The sequence below is a fragment of the Macrobrachium nipponense genome, chromosome 3 (assembly GCF_015104395.2).
Source record: "Macrobrachium nipponense isolate FS-2020 chromosome 3, ASM1510439v2, whole genome shotgun sequence".
Classification (NCBI taxonomy): Eukaryota; Metazoa; Arthropoda; class Malacostraca; order Decapoda; family Palaemonidae; genus Macrobrachium; species Macrobrachium nipponense.
This window is the reverse complement of record NC_087202.1, coordinates 19,877,138-19,904,080: the sequence shown is the minus strand read 5'-3', so window position 1 is coordinate 19,904,080 and position 26,943 is coordinate 19,877,138. Positions and strand designations below refer to the sequence as shown.

Genomic DNA, 26,943 nt, shown 5'->3' with positions numbered 1-26,943 from the left:
GCCAATTGTCATCGCTGGCTAGTTCTTTAGTCTGTCTCATGTATTGTCCGTGCATTGGCTTGTTGTGCCAGTCCTCTGTTCTTTCTGTCTTTCTCCTGTCTCTGTATATTTCTGGGTCTTCGTCTACTTTTATTAGTCCTTCTTCCCATGCACTCTTTAGCCACTCGTCTTCACTGGTTTTCAGATATTGCCCCAGTGCTCTGTTTTCAATGTTGACGCAGTCCTCTATACTTAGTAGTCCTCTCCCTCCTTCCTTTCGTGTTATGTATAGTCTGTCCGTATTTGCTCTTGGGTGTAGTGCCTTGTGTATTGTCATTTGTTTCCTGGTTTTCTGATCTATGCTGCGGAGTTCTGCCTTCGTCCATTCCACTATTCCTGCGCTGTATCTGATTACTGGCACTGCCCATGTGTTTATGGCTTTTATCATATTTCCGGCGTTGAGTTTTGACTTGAGTATCGCCTTGAGTCTCTGCATATATTCTTTCCTGATCGTGTCCTCCTTCATCTCTTGGTGTTTTATATCTCCTCCTTCCATTATTCCCAGGTATTTGTATCCTGTCTCATCTATGTGTTTGATGTTGCTCCCATCTGGTAGCTTTATCCCTTCAGTTCTCGTTACTTTGCCTTTTTGTATGTTGACTAAGGCGCATTTTTCTTATTCCAAACTCCATTCTGATGTCCCCAGATACAATCCTTACAGTCTGGATTAGGGTATCTATTTCCTTGATGCTCTTACCATACAGCTTGATGTCGTCCATGAACATCAGATGGTTGATTTTGTTGCCTCTTTATTATTATTATTATTATTATTATTATTATTATTATTATTATTATAATTATATCAAACGAGAGCTCTCGAGAACCTCCTGGATTCTCCTTATTTAGTTTGAGGTAAAAAACACTCAAATTCTTATATTGATCCCAATAAACATCATTTAATTTTCTGGAGTTTTAATGGTATTGCCTTCTATTATTAAAAAAGAGGAACAAATCGTCCTCTGCTGCATTCTATAGGCTAGTAAAAAAGAAATTAATCTGATTTTTAGGCCTACATCGCATGCTGCTTCTAATTAATGAAGAAACTTTTGTGAGACTGTCGCTAAGAAAGTGTGTGCGTGTGTGTGTGTGTTTTATGTGAGTGTGTTATGTGTGTGTGTGCGTGTTTTATGTGTGTGTGCGTGTGTACGTGTGTGTGTTTAATACGTCTCCCCCACTGAGTCTCTGAGCTGTTTGATCTATGAAACCGGCGTCAATAGTTGGTTTTCTTTTCATCAGAAATATTCAAATTTGGAGAAAGCCTTTCCTTTCATGAAACATATAAATCTATTTTATTCGTCCGTTGAGAGCTGGGCGAAGATATTGTTTTCACTTATGCCTTTGTGTGTCTATATATATTTTTTTTAGTTTTTAATTTTATTCCAATTTATTTTATTTATTTATCAATAACGAATCATCTAAATATTTATTTATTTTATCTATTAATAAAATCAGCACATGAATAGATAAATAATTGTTCCCTGCCGTTTAGTTTTATAAATACCAACGATTTCAAAAGTAATTCTCTCTCAAAGAGAGAGAGAGAGAGAGAGAGAGAGAGAGAGAGAGAGAGAGAGAGAGAGAGAGAGAGAGAGAAGACGAATGGGTTAATTTTGGGTAGTACCTGTAATTGCTAACCTTCCATTTAGCTTTCTGAATACTGACGATTTCAAAAGAAATTATGAGAGAGAGAGAGAGAGAGAGAGAGAGAGAGAGAGAGAGAGAGAGAGAGAGAGAGAGAGAGAGAGAGAGAGAGAGAGAGAGATTCATAACTAAGGATACAGCGAAAAATGTAGCCACATATTGGACAGTATACAGTCGAAGGGGAGTGTGTATGACATTCCCCCAATCAATGTCACTTTTTAACTGCCGTGATTAAAGCTCTTTCAAAGCCGACTACGGTAAAAGGCTGTAGGTCGGCTCTAACGTCACATACACACAGACACACAGACACACACACACACACACACACACAAAGAGAGAGAGAGAGAGAGAGAGAGAGAGAGAGAGAGAGAGAGAGAGAGAGATGAAATATTCAAGGACATAACGGAAACTATTTACAGATGATTATCAGTGCAACAACAAATCAGCTTTCAAAGTGTTTTAAAAACGCTCAACAGATTTATCATAACCAAAATCTGATGAGAAAGAGTAAAAAAAGAGAGAAAAAAAATGATATTGTATTTCACATTGGAAGATACTAAGATCGTATCTAACTTAGATACGATCTTAGTATCTCCCAAAGTGAAATACAGTGTCATTTTTTCTCTCTTTACTCTCATCATGATATCCTGATACAGAGTGACAGATTCTAAGAGACAAGAAGCAACGAAGTCAAGAGCTTACCAAGTGAAAATAAGAGTGTCTTTAGTAAATATATAATTATCAGTTCCAGCGACTCCTTTATACCTCTCCTTGAGGATGTCATCCAATTGGAACTTCAAAAGTTCTCCTTCTCTTTCAAAAACTTACTTATATTTTATCGGTTTATATACTAATTCATTAATTTATCTTTTCTTCTTTCTACGAACACCGGCTAGTAGCCCATTTGGGCTTCATCCATATGAATATGGTTCATCTTTTGAATAATGATAATAATAATAATAATAATAATTTTAGTGAGCATATAAATATTAATTGAAAAAAACAAACAATGAAACCTTTCGTGAAAACTCACCCTTATGAAACAAATATAATTATTATATAAATGAATACTTTCTCCACCGACCCAGTGCCTTTCGCGACAGGCGAGTTCTCTCTCACCGATACGCAATTACGCCCACGAGGGATCCCCGAAGAAAAATACCGAGGGGAAAAAATTCACTCGTTTAATCATTTGGCCTAATTAAAGTCGCTACAGCCCAGGCGTTCAAAGTTCACCCGAAACGTAACTTGGCCGAGAAGTATCGGGATCAATTAATTCGGATAACTCATGGGGAAGCAGGAAAGTTTTGGGAGAGAGAGAGAGAGAGAGAGAGAGAGAGAGAGAGAGAGAGAGAGAGAGAGAGAGAGTCATGACATTGAATGTGGCATTGAACTGAAAGGGGGAAGGACCACATTGAGGAATACGCTAATGATATGTGCTCGCAAAACCAGCAATGAATTCCAGCGCTACTTCCACTGACTTTAGAATCTCGTATGTCAATTTTGCATTGATTATTAGAATTTCATGTAGACATTCGCTCCTAACTGAATAAAATTTCAATAAGATGAGACAAAAACTTCAAGTTAAAGTTAACCTAAGTCTTTTTCTTGGTGTTTTTACAGTAACGAGTAAATTATTCAGTATAATTGTTAAACTGTGATTAAAAAACTTATGTTGTGAATTTCATCTTAAAAGAGAGTACAGAAGAATGATCTTATAATGAATATATATATATATATTATATATATATTATATATATTATATATACACATGGTATATACACACATATACATACATATATATATATATATATATATATATAGACATATATATATATACATATATATATATATAATATATATAGTATATATATATAGTATATATATATATATATATATATATATATATATATATATACATAAATGAATAACTTGATCACGAAGTATATAAAACCTTTATTTATGTACATATATAGATATATATATATATATATATATAGATAATATATATATATATATAGATATATATATATATAGTATATAGTATATATATATATATATATATATATATATATATATATATATATAATATATGTATATACATATTCACTGGGAATTATAAACAAGAGTTTCTATTAGAAATACAAGCCTTGCAGGCCTGCCATGACCTATTTTCTATAGCAGTGTACTGTAATTCATGTGGAGTCAAGGTATGAATGCTTTTGGAGTATATCCAGACTCAAATCACAATTTATAAAGCATTTAGCTTTACATATATATTTTAAATATAAACTCTTATTTTTATGGTTTAAGCCAAACATAAAATCTAAAGGCTTTCAATGAAATATATGACGCTAAAACCTATTCTACGTCTTGTTAAACCATTTGATGTAACCTATAGTAACCTTCCCTGCTTTATATCTGCACACAAATCTATCCTCACCCAATGATACGTTTTAGTACTCAAAGTAGGTGAAAGTAGTGAGCAACTTAGAGGGTCCTTGGAAGGAGTGGATAAATTCCTTCACGGTACTCTTACCGAGCATCCTGCCAAGTTGCTCGGCAGTCGAGGATCTTGTTAGGGGGACCCACTTAGAGAGCAAATTAAGTTAGGCTGATCATGTCTGACTTTCTTCGCTCTGCTCTTCTCTGTTCTGTTTTCTTATTTCCGTTTCCTTGAAGGAGGGTGACTCATTGAGGAGGAAACAGCTCAACACGATCACGACCATATTCATACTTTAACTGCAAATAAAAAAATGTACACAGCTGGGTCTGGCTACCACTTGACAGTGTGATCGCCAGGTAATGCCAACTGTCGTAGACACAAACCACCCGAACATTCTAAGAATGGGACCTGTGGCTAGCAACCTCATCCCCTCAAAAAAGAGCTCATTACAGAACCAGAAGACAACAGCTCCCAGAAGCGGATTCTGGACCAGCCCCACACATGAATTCTGGGACATCATGGGTCCCATGTGCACCAAAGGCATCAGTGCGTGAGTGTGTATGTTTGTATTCCTTTGTTCTTATCATTTTACTTTATATGAAAAAATACTGTCTTCCTTTATTATCATTTTTCAGAAGATACACGTTATTTATATGGAACAAGCCAACAGGAGCCACTGACTTGAAATTCAAACTTCCAAGGAATATGGTGTTCATTTGAAAGAAGTAACGGCATGTAATAGCAAATAAAGAACGAAGAGATAAGTCATTAGAAAATAAAAAGTAAATTAAGAAATCAATAAATAAATAGAGAAAAATGTAAGCAAGTTACTCAAATGCAAGGGGAATTGTTTTAAGGTAATAAAGCGGTGAATCTTCGCTTTACTTCTGAGGCTCCAAGTGTACGAAATCCTCAGGGAGACAGTTCCACAGTCCAACGGTGTGAGGAATAAGGGACCTGCGGAACAGAGAGGTTTGACAGCGAGGCTCATTCACTGCATATTGGTGCTGCTTGAAGTTCAGCATATCTGGTCCCTCTCAGCAGGAAAAGCGGATCAGGGATCACACGATGGAAATATAGGACCTACGAGTAGATATCCGCTTCTTTGGTACGTATAATTACTTTAGAATGATTTTTCTCTTGATTCATAAGAAGTCTGCCAATAAGAAAGATAAAACGAACGAAAATAACTAATTACTTTTCCTTGTTCTTCTTTCTGAAAGCATGATTTGTTCGTAGGGCGTTTGCGTGTACCTGACACCCAGATAATCAATGCCATATTGATTGAAAATACCTGGGAACACACGGGCAGTGCGATAATAAGGCACAATATTGCACAGGGTGCACTGCCAGTTTCTGCTTTTATAAACGAGAGATTTATTTCTCTTAAAATAAGTTTCTATTCATGTTCCTATCCATATGCAATTGTCTGCCTTTTGCGCCATATTTTGTGTTACCACTATCTTTCAGTTGAAATTTACAGGATTATTTAAATTTCTTTTAAAGTGTCAATTAACTTAAATCCATCTCTTCTATCCAAGTGTATATGTATATATATATATATATATATATATATATATATACATACATACATACATACATACATACATACATACATACATACATACATATATATGTGTGTGTGTCTTTGTGACCTATCTTGCAATCTTGTAAGTTTCCTTATACGGAATGATTTAATTAACTTTGTTTAATCTAATTTAAATCTATCTATCTATCTATCTATCTATCTATCTATCTATCTATCTATCTATCTATCTATCTATCTATCTATCTATATATATATATATATATATATGTATATCTATGTGTGTGTCAATATTTCCTTTCCTTTGCCTATTCTCTCTCTCTCTCTCTCTCTCTCTCTCTCTCTCTCTCTCTCTCTCTCTCTCCTCTCTCTCTCTCTCTCTCTCCTATTGCTGTTTATCTGCGCTTCTTTGTAACTTCTCGGCGAAGTTACACCTACGAACTTCAAACACCATGTTATAGCGGTACTAATTAAGTCGAATGATAAAATACAGCATTTTTTACTCGATATTTTTCTTGAAGGATTCGTTCTCCAGTGTAATTACATATCTGCGAGATAACATGTTGCCGCGAAAGGTATTATGCCCTTGTAAACGATAATGCATAAGAAGTCCCTCAAAGGTGTTCTGTTTAAGGCTTAACTAACGTGAATGTTTTTCAAGCTAAATTTACTGATCCTTATATTTATCTAACCAATCTTCCCTTCTCTTGAGGGCCAAACTAACTGGTTTTCGGTGCACAATACTAACTTACAGTTACGGCATACTAGCAATATAGGACGTTGCTTGTTAAATATTCAGGCGAATTGAAAGTTATGTATTTGTGGGCTGCCGAATATTAATGGCTAAGTAAACTAATGAATGTCTTAACGTACAACCGTGGAAGAAGTTCATGGTCTTGTATTTGTTTGTATGGTGTTTTTACGTTGCATGGAACCAGTGCTTATACAGCAACGGGAACAACGGCTTTACATGACTTCCGAACCACGTCGAGAGTGAACTTCTATCACCATAAAATACACATCTCTAACCCCTCAGTGGAATGTCCGAGGTGGCAGGCCAAGACCATACCGATCACGCTACTGATGAGCTTTTCGTGGTCTTGTAATTCACAATGGTGTCGATTAAGTGGTACATTTAGATGAGAAAGTCCTCAATCAGAGTTATAATTATTATCAAAATATTTTAAACAGACAATAAGCTGATTAACGGCTCTAATAGAGCTGGCCAGTATGTAACTACATAAAGTTCTATTTACAAAACGAAGAGCATATATACATACATCAGTCCATACATACACACAGTATCGAATACTAGATATATATATATATATATATACTATAATATATATATATATATATATATATATACTATATATATAGATAGATAAATAGATATATGTACACACACACACACACACACACACACACATATATATATATATATATATATATATATATATATATATATATATATATAAGGAGGAACAGGATAGCCAAAAGACGTGGTATTATTCCAGACATTATTATTTCCTTAAGATAAAACAAGGGCACAGCCGAGCTTTCGGGAATACATTGCTTTTCCCATCTTCAGGGTCACTTATCTATGAAATTATATAAAAAAAGAGAAACAGAAAGAACTATACTTGACTATATCTGAAAAGATTACAATACTTTAAAATACATAACACCAAGTAAAAAGGGAACATAAAATACACAACACAAAGTAAAAAAGGAACATAAAAACAAAGCTAACTGCAAATCATAAAAGAGCAATGAAAAGTTAAAAGAGATTACGTAAAACGCAGAAATATACTGAGAACAAAAAATAAAAACATGAATATTCAGAGGAAAAAAAAATAATGATACTGTAGTACAAAATATTGGAGAACCTACTGTTCATGTCGTAGTTAAATGACAACTGGGCGAGTTAGAAAACTGCGAATGAAATGGGCAGAAGTGGTGTGGGTAAGAGAGAGAGAGAGAGAGAGAGAAACAAACAAACAAGCAAATTATGCAATGAACAAAGGAACAGAGGTGGTTTGGTTATTGAGTGTTGGAGATTGTTGTTTAATATGGAGGGACTCTGAAAAGGGAAGTGAATGGCTGTTTTTCGTTTGTCCTAGTACAAAATCGCTGTACTATATGTGATGGTGACAGGATGTGGCATGAAGTCTAATTGCACTATTTTCTTTTTTGCTTAAAGGTAAGCCTGTACGATGGCTAACACCCCTATGAGAGTCGATGCGCGCTTTAAGTAGGCGTTTGGAACATCCCACATAAGTCCCAAAATTACATTTTGGGCAATTAAACTTATAAACAGTGCAGGTACGCATCAACTCCGGGAAGGTGTCTTTAAAGTGAAACAGCCTTCCAATTGTTAGCGGGTTATTAGAAATAAATCTGAACTCAACATAAGGGTATAGATGGCTCAAGAATGACAATAGTTTACGTTTGAGTGGGCCAGAGTTATTAGTGAATGGTAGTGGAACATACACTGTCTTTTTGGGAACGGTGCAGACTACAGTTTTTGGCTTAAAAATGTTGTCTAAAAATTCTTTAAGGATTTTATTGAACATGTTCAGGGGATAGCAATTATTCTTAAAATAAGTTTCTAAAAACCAAACTTCCAGGTGAAAGTTATTCCAGTTGGAGCAAAGGGTAAAGGCTCGATGAATGAGAGTTTTACACGAATTAACCTTGAAAGCAAGTTTAACCCAAGGCCGATAATAGTTTTCTTCCTAAAAATGCCAGTCATAAAATATCCTTAAGAGCGAGAGACCAAAATATCTAAGAAGGAAATGCGGCCATTACATTCTTTTTTTCTACAGTATCATTATTTTTTTTATTCATGTTTTTATTTTTTGCTCTCAGTATATTTCTGCGTTTTACGTAATCTCTCTTAACTTGTCATTGCTCTTTTATGATTTGCAGTTAACTTTGTGTTGTGTATTTACTTGGTGTTATGTATTTTAAAGTATTGCAATGTTTTCAGATATAGCCAAGTATACTTCTTACTGTTTCTATTTTTTATATAATTTCATAGATAAGTGACCCTGAAGATGGGAAAAGCAATGTATTCCCGAAAGCTGGGCTATGCCCTTGTTTTATTCTAAGGAAATGATAATGTCTGGAATAATACCACGTCTTCTGGCTATCCTGTTCCTCCTTAAATTGAAGTCTTCTAGAAACGACAACATACCCAGTTTATATATATATATATATAAATATATATATATATATATATTATATATATATATATATATATATTATATATATCTATATATATATATATATTATATATATATCTATATATATATATATATATATAGATATATATAGTTTTCACAGTGGCAATTACACACATACATACATACATACTAAGGGTATCAAATTAGAAAGCAATGCCGTGCCAAAGGTTATCTTTGTTTGGGACAAAAAATATACACGAAAATAAAACTGATGTGAAATGAAGGCTGTGCCTACAGAAGTGCGTACATCGATACACACTTACACAACTTATATAAATATTATTTTATGCATTTTGCCATACAAATAAATACTCTTTTTACTGAGAAAATAAGGATGTCTGGAGTGGGGAACAATAAAGGCTCTCTTGTTTCAGTTCTCCTTTAACTACTGAGTCACGGGAGCAACCCGTGAAAAAAATAAAGAAAAATGAATAGATAAAAAATAGAAATAAAAACAAACTTTTCATATACATATGAATATATATTCTCTAAAACGAAGATGTATATACCCCATTTCAATACTCAATCTTCCTCCGAAGCGAATCAACCCAATCCTACCCATCTGTCATGTTAATCCTTTTACTGCGTCTCCCCCACCCGTATCTCTTCGTTTTTCATTCTCTCATCTGTTGAAAGGATCTTCTTCGTTGCTTTGCGTTTTTATAGATGTCTGAAAAATACATATTCCTTCCATACGAAAACTCGATTTGAAGTGAATATTCTTGCCATGAGAAACCCCCCTTTGCAGAGTATCTTTTTACATGCCATTGGTGACCTTTATCAAGGTCCATTTCCTGATTTATAACCCTTGCAGTATAGGTCATTTCTTACTTACATACATAATAAAACATTATTATATATGAGTAAAATCGCTTTGGAATTTAAAATGTACTTTTATAAAATGCAATTGTATCGTCTTTTTTTTATCTTATCGTCTCTTCAACATTAATAGTTTTTTATTCATGGGGTGTTTGATAAACAACACATTATTGTTACATTTAGAAGTTGAACCCTATTCATATGGAACAACCCCACAGGGGTCGGTCATTGACTTGAAATCGAAGCTTCCAAAGGATATGGTGTTAATCTGAAAGAAGTAACAGAAGACAATAGGAAATACCGAAAAAATATTAAACTGATAAAAATGTTAGTAAAATATCAAAATACTAAATTGTTGTAGGGTTATAATGCGTTGGAGAGAGACCTTACCTTACAGACCTTACATCTTGTTCGGGTTGCCCCAGGTCCCTCAGTGTGAGGCACCTCTAATGTCTACCAGAGATTTGCTAGTACATCTTCCGGTATATTTTGCATCTTCCAATCTTGGATGGTCTGGGATGCAGTTTAGATATTTGTCGAGCTTATTCTTAAACACATCTACGCTCACTCCTGATATATTCCTCAGATGAGCTGGCAACGCATTGAATAGACGCTGCATTATCGATGCTGGTGCGTAGTGGATTAATGTCCTGTGTGCTTTCTTTATTTTTCCTGGTATAGTTTTGGGCACTATTAATCTACCTCTGCTTGCTCTTTCTGATATTTTTAGTTCCATGATATTTTCTGCTATTCCTTCTATCTGTTTCCATGCCTGAATTATCATGTAGCGTTCTCTTCTCCTTTCTAGACTATATAATTTTAAGAATTGTAGTCTTTCCCAGTAGTCAAGGTCTTTAACTTCTTCTATTCTAGCTGTAAAGGACCTTTGTACACTCTCTATTTGTGCAATATCCTTTTGATAGTGTGGGTACCATATCATATTGCAATATTCAAGTGGACTACGAACATATGTTTTATAAAGCATAATCATGTGTTCAGCTTTTCTTGTTTTGAAGTGCCGTAACAACATTCCCATTTTTGCTTTACATTTTGCCAACAGAGTTGCTATTTGATCATTGCATAACATGTTCCTATTCATCATCACACCAAGGTCTTTAACTGCTTCCTTATTTGTGATTGTCTCATTATTAGGTCCCTTATATGCATATAGCTTTCTTTCTCTGTCTCCATAATTTATTGATTCAAATTTATCAGAGTTAAATACCATCCTATTTACCTCTGCCCAATCATATACTTTGTTAAGGTCTCTTTGTAGAGCGTTCCTATCTTCATCACAAGTAATTTCTCTACTTATTCTTGTGTCATCTGCGAAACTACTCACTACCGAATCCTTAACATTATTGTCTATGTCTTCAATCATAATAACAAACAGTATTGCAGCTAACACCGTACCTTGCGGCACACCGGATATTACCTTGGCTTCATCCGATTTCTCGTCGTTTGCAATAACTATCTGTTTTCTGTTGTGTAAAAATTCTTTTAACCATCTTCCTACTTTATCCACGATATTGTGTTTTCTAATTTTCTTCGCTAATATATTATGGTCTACTTTATCAAAAGCTTTTGCAAAGTCTAATAAACCACATCTGTTTCATTTCCGCTTTTCATATTTTTGAATATGTTCTCACGGTGGACTAACAGTTGGGTTTGTGTACTTTTTCCGGGTACGAAACCATGTTGTCCTTTATTAAACAAATTATTTTTTATTAAATGTTTCATAATATTTTTCTTCATTACCCTTTCATACACTTTCATAATATGTGATGTTAGACTCACAGGCCTATAATTACTTGCCTCTAGTCTTGATCCACTTTTGAAAGTAGGGGTAATATATGCTAATTTGTGCTCATCATAAATCTTGCCTGTATCTACACTTTGTCTTAATAATATTGCAAGTGGCTTTGCGATAGAATGAACTACTTTCTTTAACAAAATAGCAGGAATTCCATCAGGCCCTGCAGCAGCACCATTTTTAATTTCATTAATAGCCTGCACAATATCAGCTTCATTAATATCTATGTCAGCTAAATATTCACTATTTTCTTCCCTTACTTCTATATCATTATCTTCATTATCTATTCTAGGGGTGAATTCTCTCTTATATTCGTTCTGCCAGTATGTTTGCAAATTTCCTTTTTTTCATTCGTTAATCTCCCTTCAATTCTTAGAGGGCCTATTTCTATTCTTCTTTTATTCATCTTCTTCGCATATGAGTATAATAGTTTGGGATTTTGCTTGATATTTAATAGGGTTTTTTCTTCCAAGTCCCGTTTTTCATTTTCTTTTGATTGTATAATCTTTTGTTCTGCATTTTCTATCTTACTTTTTAGTTCTATAACTTTCCATGCATTTTTTTTTTTTTTTGCTAGACCTTTTTTCCACTTTCTGATTTTCTGGAACAAGATCCTTCTGTCTCTTGGTATGCATGACTGATGTTTACTTTTCTTCTTCGGTATATATTTATCCACTATTTTCTCTAATATTTTATATAATATCTCCGTATTTACCTTTATGTCATCACTTACGAAAATATTATCCCAATCTTTGTTTAATTCTTCATTTATTTCTGACCATTTTATATTTTTACTGTAGAAGTTGTATTTTCCATATCCTTCCCACTTTTTCATTTCTTGCTTATCTCTGTTTTCACTTGCTTTGGAATGGACTGTTAATTCTATGACATTATGGTCTGAAATACTCGCATTATAAACTATTATTTCTTTAACATAATTCATCTCGTTCACAAATACTAGGTCCAAAGTATTTTCCTTTCTTGTTGGCAGGTGATTTATTTGTTGAATGTTGTATTCTAGTAGCATATCTAATAGCTTTTCGAATTGCCTCTTATCTTCTGCACTACTATTACTCTCTTTTTTATATGTATAAGTACATCCACAATCTCCTATTCGTTCTTTCCAGTCTACGAAAGGAAAGTTGAAGTCTCCAGATAGGAGAATAGTCCAGTCCTTGTGATTTCTACATATATCATCCAATTTTTCTATTATTAAGTCAAACTCTTTAGTATTAGGAGGTCTATATATTACTATGTTCATTAATTTTTCAGATTCAAATTCTACCGCTATTAGTTCACATTCTGAGTTACTATATTTCTCATATATTTTTCCTTGTTTTTTGTCTTTCCCATATATTGCGGTTCCCCCTTGATTCCTATTTTTTCTATCTGATCTATAAGTTTGGAACCCTTTTATTTGATCATCATTCCCAGTCTCTTGGGAATACCAGGTTTCACTTATATTCATTATATCTATTTTCTTTTCAATTTGGGTTAGTTCTTCTAAGTACTCTATTTTTCTTTTTGAGTTACTCGTAACTAAACCCTGCGCATTCATCACTATGATGGTTTGCGTGTTTTCTCCTTCATTTAATATTGGTAATAATAAGGATTTTCCCATGTCTCTTTCCTGTTCTGGTATGTTGTTCTTTTTTTCATTTCCAGAAATTCTGACATTAAAAAATCCAACTTTTCCATAATATTTGTTCTTCCTTCATCATAATTATTCATTTTGTGTCTGAATCTGCAATTTTCTCCATATCTGCAATATCCCCTTGCATAATAAAAACAGTTATTATCTCTTGAGTAGAATCTTGGAGCTGATGCATTGAAATTTTTTGCTGGCACCTCTGCATATCTCGTTGATGGCTTGCTTTTTTCTTTTACCTGATATTCTTCATTCCTCTCTTTATTTGTTTCTTTCTTATTTTGGATTTTATTGCTTGATTGGTTATTTATTTGATTATTTTTCATGGCTACAGAGACCTTACCTTACCTTACCTTACAGACCTTACAGTTCGTTCGGGTTGCCCCAGGTCCCTCAGTGTGACGCGCCTCTAATGTCTACCAGAGATTTGCTAGTACATCTTCCGGTATATTTTGCATCTTCCAATCTTGGATGGTCTGGGATGCAGTTTAGATATTTGTCGAGCTTATTCTTAAACACATCTACGCTCACTCCTGATATATTCCTCAGATGAGCTGGCAACGCATTGAATAGACGCTGGATTATCGATGCTGGTGCGTAGTGGATTAATGTCCTGTGTGCTTTCCTTATTTTTCCTGGTATAGTTTTGGGCACTATTAATCTACCTCTGCTTGCTCTTTCTGATATTTTTAGTTCCATGATATTTTCTGTTATTCCTTCTATCTGTTTCCATGCCTGAATTATCATGTAGCGTTCTCTTCTCCTTTCTAGACTATATAATTTTAAGGATTGTAGTCTTTCCCAGTAGTCTAGGTCCTTAACTTCTTCTATTCTAGCTGTAAAGGACCTTTGTACACTCTCTATTTGTGCAATATCCTTTTGATAGTGTGGGTACCATAACATATTGCAATATTCAAGTGGACTACGAACATATGTTTTATAAAGCATAATCATGTGTTCAGCTTTTCTTGTTTTGAAGTGCCGTAACAACATTCCCCTTTTTGCTTTACATTTTGCCAACAGAATTGCTATTTGATCATTGCATAACATGTTCCTATTCATCATCACACCAAGGTCTTTAACTGCTTCCTTATTTGTGATTGTCTCATTATTAGGTCCCCTATATGCATATAGCTTTCCTTCTCTGTCTCCATAATTTATTGATTCAAATTTATCAGAGTTAAATACCATCCTATTTACCTCTGCCCAATCATATACTTTGTTAAGGTCTCTTTGTAGAGCGTTCCTATCTTCATCACAAGTAATTTCTCTACTTATTCTTGTGTCATCAGCGAAACTACTCACTACCGAATCCTTAACATTACTGTCTATGTCTTCAATCATAATAACAAACAATATTGCAGCTAGCACCGTACCTTGTGGCACACCGGATATTACCTTGGTTTCATCCGATTTCTCATCGTTTGCAATAACTATCTGTTTTTCTGTTGTGTAAAAATTCTTTTAACCATCTTCCTACTTTATCTACGATATTGTGTTTTCTAATTTTCTTTGCTAATATATTATGGTCTACTTTGTCAAAAGCTTTTGCAAAGTCTAAATAAACCACATCTGTTTCATTTCCGCTTTTCATATTTTTGAATATGTTCTCACGGTGGACTAACAGTTGGGTTTGTGTACTTTTTCCGGGTACGAAACCGTGTTGTCCTATATTAAACAAATTATTTTTTTATTAAATGTTTCATAATATTTTTCTTCATTACCCTTTCATACACTTTCATAATATGTGATGTTAGACTCACAGTGGCCTATAATTACTTGCCTCTAGTCTTGATCCACTTTTGAAAGTAGGGGTGATATATGCTAATTTGTGCTCATCATAAATCTTGCCTGTATCTACACTTTGTCTTAATAATATTGCAAGTGGCTTTGCGATAGAATGAACTACTTTCTTTAACAAAATAGCAGGGACTCCATCCGGCCCTGCAGCAGCTCCATTTTTAATTTCATTAATTGCCTGCACAATATCAGCTTCATTAATTTCTATGTCAGCTAAATATTCACTATTTTCTTCCCTTACTTCTATATCATTATCTTCATTATCTATTCTAGGGGTGAATTCTCTCTTATATACGTTCTGCCAGTATGTTGCAAATTTCCTTTTTTTCATTCGTTAATCTCCCTTCAATTCTCAGAGGGCCTATTTCTATTCTTCTTTTATTCATCTTCTTCGCATATGAGTATAATAGTTTGGGGTTTTGCTTGATATTTAATAGGGTTTTTTCTTCCAAGTCCCGTTTTTCATTTTCTTTTGATTGTATAATCTTTTGTTCTGCATTTTCTATCTTACTTTTTAGTTCTATAACTTTCCATGCATTTTTTTCTTTTGCAAGACCTTTTTTCCACTTTCTGATTTTCTGGAACAAGATCCTTCTGTCTCTTGGTATGCATGAATGATGTTTACTTTTCTTCTTCGGTATATATTTTTCCACTATTTTCTCCAATATTTTATATAATATCTCCGTATTTACCCTTAATTTATCATCACTTACGAAATGTTATCCCAATCTTTGTTTAATTCTTCATTAATTTCTGACCATTTTATATTTTTACTGTAGAAGTTGTATTTTCCATATCCTTCCCACTTTTTCATTTCTTGCTTATCTCTATTTTCACTTGCTTTGGAATGAACTGTTAATTCTATGCATTATGGTCTGAAATACTCGCATTATAAACTATTATTTCTTTAACATAATTCATCTCGTTCACAAATACTAGGTCTAAAGTATTTTCCTTTCTTGTTGGCAGGTGATTTATTTGTTGAATGTTGTATTCTAGTAGCATATCTAATAGCTTTTCAAATTGCCTCTTATCTTCTGCACTACTATTACTCTCTTTTTTTATATGTATAAGTACAACCACAATCTCCTATTCGTTCTTTCCATTCTACGAAAGGAAAGTTGAAGTCACCAGATAGGAGAATAGTCCAGTCCTTGTGATTTCTACATATATCATCCAATTTTTCAATTATTAAGTCAAACTCTTTAGTATTAGGAGGTCTATATATTACTATGTTCATCAATTTTTCAGAATCAAATTCTACCGCTATTAGTTCACATTCTGAGTTACTATATTTCTCATATATTTTTCCTTGTTTTTTGTCTTTCCCATATATTGCGGTTCCCCCTTGATTCCTATTTTTTCTATCTGATCTATAAGTTTGGAACCCTTTTATTTGATCATCATTCCCAGTCTCTTGGGAATACCAGGTTTCACTTATATTCATTATATCTATTTTCTTTTCATTTTGGGTTAGTTCTTCTCAGTACTCTATTTTTCTTTTTGAGTTACTCGTAACTAAACCCTGCGCATTCATCACTATGATGGTTTGCGTGTTTTCTCCTTCATTTAATACTGGTAGTAATAAGGATTTTCCCATGTCTCTTTCCTGTTCTGGTATGTTGTTCTTTTTTCATTTCCAGAAATTCTGACATTAAAAAATCCAACTTTTCCATAATATTTGATCTTCCTTCATCATAATTATTCATTTTGTGTCTGAATCTGCAATTTTCTCCGTTTCTGCAATATCCTCTTGCATAATAAATACAGTTATTATCTCTTGAGTAGAATTTCGGAGCTGATGCTTTGAAATTTTTTTGCTGACACCTCTGCATATCTCATTGGTGGTTTGCTTTTCTCTTTTACCTGATATTCTTGATTTCTCTCTTTTATTTGTTTCTTTCTTATTTTGGATTTTATTACTTGGTTGGTTATTTATTTGATTATGATTCATGGCTACAGGGTGCATATATTTGCATTTTTTGTCGAACCTACATCCTTTTCCTTCTTTTAGGTTTTTACATATTTTTGGATGCAGATCTCTGCAATCATCCCCATATCCATCTAAGTATGCACATTTACCATATATTTCATAGTTTTGACATATCTTAGGATGTTTGTAGTAACATCTTTCTCCAAATCTGCAATTCCCTCTTTTCAAAAGGTTGCAGATTTTGTCTTTCTTGTCTATTTTTCCTCTTTCCCGTCATTGTGTAGATCTGGGTAGAGCCTCTTCGGGATTTGCTTTTCTGTTGTCATATCGTAATTTATTTCTTCGTAGGTATGCTGCTTTATTGCCTCATATGTAGTATCAATGAGTATCTCTGCATCCATACTTTTATCTTGTTCTTTTGTTTTCCTTATTTTTTTCTGTCATTTCATTTTTGTTTACTTCTCTTCCGTTTTCCTCTTCTTCTTTTTCTTCTTCTTCTTCCTCTTCCTCTTCTTCTTCATCCTCAACTATTTGTACATTCAGTCTTGATTTAATAACATTGTCTATCCATGATAGACATGTTGAACAAAAAATTCTTGTATCTTTTCTCAAATCTTGTATTACCTCAGCACACTGTGGATGGGTCGGAATGTTGCATGCAGCACATTTCTGATTAGGTTTTGTGGATTGACTATGCTATACCAAACCTTACACAGTTTGCATGCTTTTGGCATTCTTTTTCCTAATGCATCAATTAGGATATTCACAAGATTCACCTTATTCATTTTCTTTGTCGGAATATGTTGGTTTATGTATATTTTCTTTATGAGTCTCTTGACCACTTGGATTTTATTTGGAACTTCTTCAATTATTTTCAAGATGTTTTCATTAGATTTGTTCCAGTTTGAAAGATTATATCCTTCTAATATATCTATGAATGCTTTTGTATCTTTTTGGTTAGGACTGTTGCTGATTTCATAGATGAGAAATGCCAGTTCCCTTCCTGCTACCTCATCGTATTGCGAATCTGCTAAACACGCCAAATTACGCCACCTCTTCCCGCAGTTGGAACTTACTGTCATCTTGTTCTGATTTATAGTATTACACTTGATAAACTAACTTAGAAGACGCTTTATCCTACTATTTTCACACTAATCTTATCACCGATAGTTCACGAACACTTCTAGATATTTCTCAAATTCTAGTCGTATGTTAAACTTGTGATATCTGTTGATTAATCTGACTTCACGCGGGTACGTCTCACCAAGCAAGATGGCTACTACGAGAGAGAGAGAGAGAGAGAGAGAGAGAGAGAGAGAGAGAGAGAACGCACATTGCAATCATAAACTAGGGTACATCAGGGAAAGATCAGGGTAGTACCTGATTAATCGAATTAATCTTCTCTGAATCAGTGTTTAAACAAATTGAAAGTTGAGAAACGCCCTAAATTTGATGTCAACATTCAAACCCAAACCAGATGGCATCAGCATCAGGTTTCAACGTATGGAGACGAAGTTAATTCCAGATTTTCGAAAATGGAAAAACGACTCTATCTTAACCAGAGTGAATAGCATAAATTTTATCATCTCTTCATGTCGAGTCGTAGAGTCAGTATACGAGACGTAGAATGTGTGTGTGTGTGTGTTTCGTTGTGTGCTGTTGTGATGTGTGTGTGTGAGAGAGCAGAGAGACGAGAGAGAGAGTAGAGACAGAGAGAGACGACCCCGAGGAGAGAGAGAGAGAGTTGATGATTGGAACTGGTTATTAGATCTGAGCAGATAAAAAAATATATAATCATATTACTCATATATATATATATATATATATATATATATATATATATATATAGATAATATATATATATATATATAGTATATATATACAAACACACAAAAATTTAAGTAGGAGAGCGAATAATAAGAACGGAACAAGCTGCAAGATGAAACGAAAGCTGCTCTAAATTATCAAAAGATGTTTGAATTATTGAAAAACTTAATTTATAATATTTCAGTCACATGACAAAACAAGCAGGTAAAAAAAATCAATGCTAAAAGTTATACTGCAAAGATTGGGAAAAATAGCAGATGTTAGGTATCACTAAACATCAAACATAAACTGGGCTTCCTGACTAGATCCTTATGCGAGGGATATGATCCAACATGTGGATACTGATGGTACGGTTCATACAGAGGATGACCTAAGGTTATTATCAACAAAAAGAGAAAAAAATAAATAAGAATAACGGTTCAAAGTTGATCTTGAATACGAGGTCAACCAATATGACACGAAAGAATACATTGCGTTTTAAGCCTGAGAAATTCAACTTGAAGAAAATAAAAACTAGAGATGTATTTGTAATTTAAAACACGAGAGAGAGAGAGAGAGAGAGAGAGAGAGAGAGAGAGAGAGAGAGAGAGAGAGAGAGAGAGAGAAAGGAGCAGTGCAGTAGTTGGAGAAGTTGCCTTTCAATGGTCTAGCAAAACCAAAGAAAGTTTTGTCAAAAAAAATTGTGATCGAGTCAGATACCTAAAAATGGAATCAGTGAACAGAAATAATCCAAAAATGTAGCGGATGGAAAAATGTCACTCAAAGGATTAAAGACATGGAAGGGGTAGTCATGGGAAAGAATTCAACTCGGAATAAATGAATTAATACCCCACCCTCTCTCTCTCTCTCTCTCTCTCTCTCTCTCTCTCTCTCTCTCTCTCTCTTATTCTTTTTTTGAAACGCGTAATTTGGCCCATTTTCCATCTTTCTGCTTTTCTCCAGTCTTTGTGATCAAATTAATGATCACTAACTGGTATTTTCTTCCACATACAAAATAAGGTTTCGGCTTGTGTATATATATATATATAATATATATATATTTGTATATATATATATATATGTATATATATTATAAATATTATTATATATATATATATATATAAAGTATTACAAATTATATCTAGGAACGTATAATCTTGAACAAGTTCCCAATCCCATCCACCTCCCTCGAAAACGAAAAATAAGCTCTACATGACCTTTGCCACCCCTAGGCAAAAAATGTACGTATTGAAAGGCTTGTGAGGAGGTTTCGTACCTACCAGCGAAGCACGTGAGGAACAACATACAACATCCAACGCTCCGAGCACGGGAGGAAATGAGCATGTAAGGCGCACGAGGAGCCTGAGGAGCAAGAAGCCTTTATTTACAGGGCTGATATTTCGCCGTGAACTTTCCGCTTCGGATATCGGGAGCAGAAAGTTAGTGCAAAGTGGCATGTTGCAGGAGGCTCTTACTGGCCTAGATACATTCTGCTTCTCGTTTCCTACAAGGCTCGGGATTATTCCAGTTATACGGCATTATTTTTTATAGTGAATTAATATTAAAAGCAAAAGAATTTAACTCGATATTTTTTCTTTCTACAACGGCGGGATTATGTCAGTTAAATGGCATTGTTTTTTCTATCGTGAATTATTGTTAAAAGGTGGATTATTGTTAAAAGAAAATATTTTAACTCAATATCTTTGCTTTCTTCAACGGCTGGATTATTTCAGTTATACGGCATTTTTCTTTAACCGCAAATTATTGTTAAACTGAAAGGATTTCAGGTGACTGTTTTTAGTTTGTCCAACACCTGCATTATTTCAGTTATACGGGATCATTTTTTATCGTGAAATATTGTTTAAAAAATTGAAGGGTTTCAGTTGACTGTATGGGCTCTGCCCAACTGGTGGATTATTTCAGTTATGCGGAATTTTTATTTTTATTATTATTTTTTTTTACCGTGATTTATTGTAATAACTAAGGATTACAGCGGACCGGTTTATTGTTAAGAATAAGGATTTCAGTTTGTATTTGCTCTGTCCAACTGCTTGATCATTTCAGTTATGTTCCTCGCTGGACGAGTGGTTTTCGCGCTCGGCTGCCAATCCTGTGGTCCGAAGTTCGAATCCCGGCTCGGCCAACGTGGAATCAGAGGAATTTATTTCTGGTGGTAGAAATTCATTTCTCGATATAGTGTGGTTCGGATCCCACAATAAGCTGTAGGTCCCGTTGCTAGGCGACCAATTGGTTCCTAGCCTCGTAAAAATATTTAATCCTTCGGGCCAGCCCTAGGAGAGCTGTAAATCAGCTCAGTGGCCTGGTAAAACTAAGATATACTTAACTTATTTCAGTTATACGGGAATATTTTCATCGGGAATAAATATTAGCCATTATTGTTAAAAGCAGGTATTTCAGCGAAATGAAGCTATTTCAACCTTCAATTATTGCTGAAGGAAATTATTCTAGTCAGATGATATTAATTATATCAGATATCATTTCTATATGAAGTTATTTCTTTCATATGAACTTTCTATGTCGAATCTTAACTCAAGGCAATCAATTAAGTTATAGGAAATTCCTCTGACAGTAAATTAAAATTTGACAAAGAATTATAAACTTTGGTGAAATTTATTTCGTTCCCATGACCTAAGTTTCATTGGAAATTATGACAAAAACCAATTATTTCAGTCACGTGATATTAATTATAACATCAACTGCTAATTAGTGAATTTATCTCATTCACATGTGACAATTCCACTTCAGTTTATTATTAAATGAAACTAATATCAAATCAAATTATTTTTTATATCGTAAATTATCATATCTTCGTATCATTTCCTTGCTGAGGGAAATGATACAAGCCTCCAAAGAATACAAATGATAATAATTCAGAATTATTATAAAATAAAGTTATTCAGAATTATTATTAAACAAAAACGAAGAAGGAAACTACAAACATAATTTGATATTAGATAATTATCAGTTAGTTTGGAAGAGATTCATTCCCTGAGGAGAATATCAAAGTATAAATGAGATTTCCCATTAAAACTAAGAGTTTATATGACCGTCTTCCTGTTCATCTTCCTACAATATTCATAAACTTTAGCATAAGAGAAAATAACACTAATGAGAAAGCCAGATATTTCCATGGAAAATTTAGCCATCATATTTCCTTTTCACTCTTCCTCGGCGTATTTCACTCCCAATCACATTCCTGACACGTCACTTTTCCTCTCTCTCTCTCTCTCTCTCTCTCTCTCTCTCTCTCTCTCTCTCTCTCTGCAATGTCAGTTCCGTATTGCTCTTCATTTCTGACCTCGATTACACGCGACCCCTTCCCCCCATAAGTCTCTCTCTCTCTCTCTCTCTCTCTCTCTCTCTCTCTCTCTCTCCATGAGTGACCTTCCCACATTTTTCGCAGATTCCTCTTCCCCTCTCAGAACTACTCCCTCTTTCCTCTTACCCAATTTTTTATCGTTATTTTTCAAAGTCTCGTTAAGAGCAGTTATCTTAATTGGTCAAGGAGATTCGAAGATGTGTGAACCAGTGAGATTAAAAACAATATATTTCTTGACGGCAAAGCAATGGCTATTTTCTTATTTTTATTTATTTCGTTTGTCTTTCAGCCTTTATTTTTGTATTTTTTTTATTAATGGAGGACGTTGGGAAATTGGTTTGCTAGAATGGACTGAGATGGAAAATACGACTATATATATTTATAAAAATAAGCGTTAAGGTATTTGGATTTAACATCGATAAAGACATACAGAGAAACACGCATACATACAAGGACACATACAACAAACACATACACACATATACATACATACATATGTATATACACATATATATGTATTATATATATACATATATATAATATATACATATACATATACGTGCATATATATACAAAAATACATACACTCATGGCCATTCTGCAGTCTAAATAACTGATTTGATAATAAAACATCTTAGGAAAACTACACGAATGACTAGTTTCTAGTTTACGGAAACTGCTAAAAAAGAAAAAAAAAGAAAAAAAGAAAGAAAAGAGAGGAATATTTCCCAAGGCACCTTTGGGTACGCAGTTGTACTGCAAGCAATTATTACTCTTCATAGCTCATGAAGGTGACAATAACTCGTTGGTTTTCCTAGGTTTTAAGGTAAGCATTGCTGGGCTTGGTTAGTATTTGGAAGGGTGACCGGCAAGGAATTACTAACGCTGTGGGTATATATGCCTTCCCGACAGATCAAAGTGTATGTAAAATATGTTTATATATTTACAGACACACATATGTATATATGGGTGTGTGCGTATACGTTTGCATATATATATATATATATATATATATATATATATATATATATTATATATATAGGATTGAAAGCTTACAAAAACGACATTAATAGTTATATAGGTTAATCAATAAGTTAATAACATCTATGTGGCCCTGCATGAATGCACCGGAATATCAATATACAATTTCATACAAATATTCCCTACAATGCATACACAAAACCAATACGTGCAATAACTTACACGTTCACAAGTAGCAAGAAAGAAAAATTGTAACATTATACCTATTTCCAGAAAATGTCGTGAACGGTCAGTCTTGTACTTCCAATCTATATATGAGTAATCACTTCCACGGAGCCAGACTCAGTGGCTCCGTGATAAGAAAAAAATAGAAATAATTGCATAAATCGATGGGATTGGTCAGGTCAGCGTCCACGATATCTTACGTGGTCGACAGATTACAAAGACGACTACTGTATTATTCTCCTCCGCATTTGTCGTAATACATGTGAAATTTATCTAGTCAAACACAAATATATATATATATATATATATATATATATATATATATATATATATATGTATATATATATATATATATATATATATATATATATATATATATATATATATATATACATATTTATATGTCTATACACATATAGATGTGTATGCTTGTATGTGTGTTCTTTATACAATTACGAATACATATTTATAACAGACTATATTTTCCTGACTTTCCTCATACCGACAGAAAACTTATATATCAATTTTTTATTTAAATACCTATATCTATGTTCTCAACTTTCCAATCTGCGCTTGCTCTTCAGTTTCTCATCTTTATTGCAAGCTCTTTTATTCACCATTTATTCTATGGACTTAATTTTCCCCATCTTACCATGCTCTTAATGTCCCTCTTAATTTTCCCGTTTATTATTATTATTATTTTTTTTTTGCTCTATCACAGTTCTCCAATTCGACTGGGTGGTATTTATAGTGTGGGGTTCCGGGTTGCATCCTGCCTCCTTAGGCATCACTTTTTTATTATTATTATTATTATTATTATTATTATTATTATTAGTATATTATTATTATTATTATGATTATTATTATTATTATTATTATTATTATTATTATTATTTAATTATTATTTATTATTCCATAATATTTCATCCCTTAATTTATACCGTTCATTTTTCGCTTGATTTTCCCGTTTTTTTTTCCCATGCCCTCAACTGCCTTGGTTTCTTCTTATTTCCAGACCTTAATTTTCACAGTTTTTCAACGCCTTTAATTTTCCTTCTTTCCTGAGCAATCCCATACACACACACACACATACACACACACACACACACACACACAGTTTCGAAACGTCCATAACATTTAGCTGCTCGGAAAATTTTCCCCTTTCTGAAACGCAAAGGTTTTGTTGTACTTTCACTCTTTATTCCTTTTATTTCTAAAGGTTCTGTGACGCGGGACGAGAGAAACAACACATGCACATAAACCTCCTCTTCCTCGAAGCTGTTTCCAGGAAAGGGAACTAATTGTTGCAATGCAATTTCCACAAAGTAATTACTGTTGCCAAGTTTTGAATGCAAACGGCTAATTAGATATTGCGTCCAAAGTCATTTTGCGCTAGGTGTTTAAAAACTGTAAAGTTGGGAAGTTATTTTATTATTTCAGAGGTGATATATATATATATATATATATATATATATATATATATATGTGTGTGTGTGTGTGTGTGTGTGTGTGTTGTGTGTGAAAAACTTTTTTTTATGATTCTTTCATAACGAAAATTTCTGAAAATGTATATTCCATCAATTTATACAACCCCATTTGTCGGAGAATTTGAACGTGTAGAAGAACGCTTCCTTTGAGAATAATAATAATAATAATAATAATAATAATAATAATAATAATAATAATAATAATAATAATAATAATAATATAGGAACTTTGTAATGTGAAATAAAACCTAATTTCCCAGGAGGTACACCATTAAGCCATCTCCTCAGACAACGGAGTATGACAAGAGAAGGGAGGAGGAGGAGGAGGAGGAGGAGGAGGAGTAGGAGGAGGAGGAGGAGGAGGAATCATGATTAATTTCTAATGATACTGGAAAGGAAGTTTTAAAAAAGGAAGAATTATGAAACACCGAAAGGAAGAAAAGGCAAAAATGCAGGAAGGAGGAATAATGATCCCAGTCATCGCTACTGACAAATATTTATGAAAAATGGAAGGAGGGTCGAAATATCGATGCAAATGATGAGGCTGCAAAGTATAAGAGAAGTGAGAAGAGCTTTGAGAGTGTAGGAGATAGCGAGAAGAAGCTGTTTTGAGAAAGGTTAATAAAGAAGCTCTAAACACTTACAAATTTTACGTTACGCCCAAGTACCGAGCTCTCTAGAGTCGTTTCTCACACTCAAATTGCAAAGCTCTATTTCATTCATCGAAGTAAAACACAGATCTCCAAAGCACAGAGCACTGTACTAATATTACTTGTTTTCTAGAGCTGCGATTGAAAATATTGTGTTTTATAGAGACACTGACTGGAAATATTGAGTTCTAAAGAGCCACTAACTAAAAATATTAAATTCTATAGACCCAGTTATTGACAATATTAAATTCAACTCAGCCACTGACTGAAAATATTAAGTTCTATAGAGTCACTGATAGAAACTGCTAAGTTCTACAGAGCCACTAATTGAAATATAAAGGTCTATAGAGTCACTAATAAAAAATATTAATTTCTTTAACACCACTAATTGGCAATATCAAGTTCTACAGAGCCAATGATTAAAAATAAGTTCTATAGAACCACTCATTGGAAAAATTAAGTTTTATATAGTGTCACAGACAGAAAATATTAAGTTCTACACGGCCAATAATTGAAAATATTAATTTCTATAGAGCCACTAAGAGGCGATATTAAGTTCTACAGAGCCACTGATTAAAAATAATAAGTTCTGATTAAAAATAGATCTGTACAGCTGTGTTCCTATCCCAAAACCCCCCAAAATATTCTCACAGCTTCTCTGTGGTTTTAAAATGCCCAGCGTTTAAAACTTTCTCATTTTCTTTAAACTATTCCTTAAAACTTTGCTGTCATAAAAATCAGGCAAAAGATTATATCTACTAAAGGCAATACGCACATTTGCCGTGTTATAAGCCTGAATAAAATCCCGTTGTATTTTTTTTTTTTTTAGAAATATATCACCAGCAGGACGCTTCAACTTAAACCATCAAAGAGTTAACTATACTCTGTTTTTTTCCATCTGTCCACCCACCTGTGATGTTTGCGTATGGTAACACTGCGTTCCGGGCTTTGGATAGTTATACTATGTGTAAGTTTTAGGTAAATAAAAGGATATCTGGGCGTACATTTGCAACTGAAAAGTGTTTTAATAATTTACTGTGGGCGAATCACACCGTTAAGATTCGAAATAGGGTTATTATTATTGTTGAATGTAAGCTGAATGTAACTATCTAAAGCCCGGGAAGCAGTGTTACCATACGCAAACACCACACGCTGGTGGACAGATGGAAAAAAAAACCGAGTATAGGTATCTCGGAACTCTCTGCTACATAACCGATATAGTTGATTGCATTTCAAATAGTCTTCCATCATCACTCTGCTAATAAATAATATGCCACAAACGATGCAATGCAAAATGATTCGATATATCGAAGGTGAGAAGACAAAGATTAACTAAGCCTAGTATTAGAGAAAACTATCGAATTAGGTGCTGAAATCCTCAATTCTGGGAAAATGATAATATATTTGATACATATTGTAGAATACGTTTTGTCAAAGGATCGAAGTATTTTAGAGAAATAGTCGGTTGAGATCCGTGTTCTTTCCAGGAGTTGTCTGCAAGCTGACATGTCGTTATTTTCT

General features: G+C 33.7%; 1 protein-coding gene across 2 annotated transcripts in view; it reads left to right on the top strand.

The window, feature by feature from the left end:
- The window catches only part of LOC135221650 (transmembrane protein 151B-like), a 252,687-nt gene that overhangs the window by 50,261 nt on the left and 175,483 nt on the right, over positions 1 to 26,943 (top strand). The window contains exon 1 of one of the 2 annotated variants that reach the window (XM_064259340.1): positions 4,788 to 5,234. The exons of the other annotated variant lie outside the window; for it this stretch is intronic. The gene's annotated coding sequence lies outside the window, so the exon portion shown is untranslated. Of the gene's footprint in view, positions 1 to 4,787; positions 5,235 to 26,943 lie in introns of those variants that run through there. 2 annotated transcript variants of the gene reach the window in all.